Source organism: Sorex fumeus, unplaced genomic scaffold (assembly GCF_029834395.1).
Source record: "Sorex fumeus unplaced genomic scaffold, SorFum_2.1 ptg000008l, whole genome shotgun sequence".
Classification (NCBI taxonomy): domain Eukaryota; kingdom Metazoa; phylum Chordata; class Mammalia; order Eulipotyphla; family Soricidae; genus Sorex; species Sorex fumeus.
The window spans coordinates 78471862-78474634 of record NW_026606065.1 but is presented as its reverse complement, the minus strand read 5'-3'; positions in this window follow the sequence as shown (position 1 = coordinate 78474634).

Sequence of the window (2773 nt, the reverse complement as noted above, 5' to 3'; positions counted from 1 at the left end):
AATCCCCAGTGTCCCACATGCACCAAGTATGAGTCTGGCCTTCATGGAAGTGTGGCATCTCACCTTTCCAAGGCTCCTGGGAATAACCAGGACAGACTGTAGGATAACACTGTTTTGTCCTTCTTGGATAGCTCCAGGCAGTTTAGGTATATTGGGTTGCTCCCATCACTCTGTGTTTATCTGTAACTTCTTTCTCTGTGTTCTGTTGACTTGTAAATATTGTTTTTCTCTTCTCCCTAAGTCCTTTGCATAGTTTTTTCAGAGCAATGTCCTTTTTGTAGGGATACAAGAAGATAGTATATGCTATGCTTTTGTAATGTGACTCTGTGATATTTTTCTCCTGGGCATCTGTTCTCTCAACTAAGCCTCAGCTACTCTTTCTTCCTTGTGCCCCCCAAGCAGGGTCCGACGAGGGACTGGATGGAACCAGGGCAAGCGGTAAGCTATGTGCTACCCTGGCATCGAGATGGACCTGGTCAAAGTGCCTAATGCTTAACTATAAGTTAAGAGCTTGGTCATGGACAAATGCTGTCATGATCCAAAAAGTAATAAATAGATTTGGACCCTGCTAGGGTTAGGAAAGATTAATCTGGCCTGAGTGCTGTAGTCTGAGTCTGTGGCAAGATGTTCCCAGGAAAGCTGCCCTACAAGCCTCAATGTTGTTTCTTACTGTGTCCATACAAAAATAACTAGTATTGAGATGTTGATAGAGTTATTGGACTGAGGAAAGGAGAAAAACACCTTAAGAGGCATTTTGCTGAGGCAGTCTGGAAGGGCTTTGAAATACCTTTTAGGTGGTGTTCCCTTTGAACTTGGTGGGCCCTCAGGAAGGGCTTTCTTATGTTGATTTGGCTACCAGACTGGGTGCAGTGTCAGCCCAGAGTGCTGGGAAGTTGGAGAGGCAAGAGAATTGGAGAACGAGAGAGAGAGCAGGGCGGAAAGATGGACTGCGGAGAGAATAGCAAGGGGACAGAGAGAGAATGTAGAAGAATACAGGAGCAGGCACGTGGAGAGAGCGAGCCCAGGCTGTGAGATGGAGCAGAGAGATGAGCCGGAGAGACAGGAGGTGACGGGAATGAGAGGCAGTGTGAGACTAGAATGTGAGGCTCAGGGAGACTGGGGCAGGCATGTGGGGAGAATGGAATAAACCACATCTGGTAAACCAACCGGCTTGGCCCTCATTTCGTCCACTGTCTGCCCCATGGCCTGGGCTGCCCCGGCTGGGTGAGTGGCCCGGGCGCCCCCCCCCCAACCCCCGAATGCAGGTGGAGAGGGGGAGACCCCCCAATGGCTCTCCCCTGGCCACCCCTAAAGATTTTATACAACAGACCATCTAATTTTCAAGAGCAACCCCAGTCCCACAAGTTCTGTCCAAGGATCCACGCATTTATTGTTTTTTTTTTTCTTTTTCTTTTTGGATCACACCTGGTGATGCACAGTGGTTACTCCTGGCTCAGGCACTCAGGAATTATTCCTGGCAGTGCTGGGGGACCATATGGGATGCTGGGAATCGAACCCTAGTCGGCCGCGTGCAAGGCAAACACCCTACCTGCTGTGTTATCACTCCAGCCCCAGGTGCATGCATTTAGTAATGCTTCTGCCTCAACATTCTCTCCCCTTCCAGGGTGAGGAGTCCCTGTACCCGGGGGCAGGGCTAGAGAAGCTCCTGTAGGTCTGACTGGTAAAGCCCTGGGAGATGCTTGAAAAAGATCCTCAGAGCCACAGCCCACGTTGCCCTGGCTGCTCCCAATTGTGTGATTTTTTTTTCTCCACCTCCAGGACTAGAGGTCAATGCAACTGTTTCCTGGTTGCAAGCTAGAATGGCTGTTCAGCCCCATTTAAATTCACTTGGCAAGTGAGTCTTCATGAGCTGTGGCACTACCACCCTCTCCAAGCCCAAAAGTAGATGCTGTGTAGGAGTAGCCCCTGCTTTGATAGATAAACAGCGGAGTTGTGCACCGCTTGGGCTGACAGGGCTGGAAGGTACCAAATCATATTTTCTAAAAGATAGGTTAGTCTATCATTAAAGGTGTGTGTGTGTGTGTGTGTGTGTGTTGTGTGTGTGTGTGTGTGTGTGTGTAATAAGTTCTCACACCCGGCACCCACTTGGGCTGACAGGGCTGGAAGGTACTAAATCGTGTTTTTTTTTTTTTATTATAAGTTTATATTAGTGAAACACCATGAGGTACAGCTGTAGCTTACAAATTTCTGTGCTTGGGTTTCAGTTATACAATGATCGAGTACCCATCCCTCCACCAGTGCCCATTACAAATCGTGTTTTCTAAAAGATAAGTTAGTCTGTCATTAAAGGTGTGTGTGTGTGTGTGTGTGTGTGTGTGTGTGTGTGTGCGCGCGCGCGCGAGTGCGCGTGTAATAAGTTCTCACACCCGGCTTGCTGGAGATTATGAGAAATCAACCACTGCAGCAGCATGAAGTTGTGTCTAGACCCATTTATTCTGAGATGTCTGTCCCGGTGTGTTGTCACTTTATTAATCATTATTTTACTTTTTTTTTTTTCTTTTTGGGTCACACCCGGCGATGCTCAGGGGTTACTCCTGGCTCACGCACTCAGCAATTACTCCTGGTGGTGCTCGGGGGACCATATGGAATGCTGGGAATCGAACCTGGGTCAGTCATGTTGGTTGCGTGCAAGGCAAACGCCCTACCTGCTGTGCTATTGCTCCAGTCCCTATTAATCATTATTTTAAATTATTTTTATTTTTAGGGTGGGGGGTGGAGCTATACCTGGCAATGCTCAGGGGTTACTCCTGCC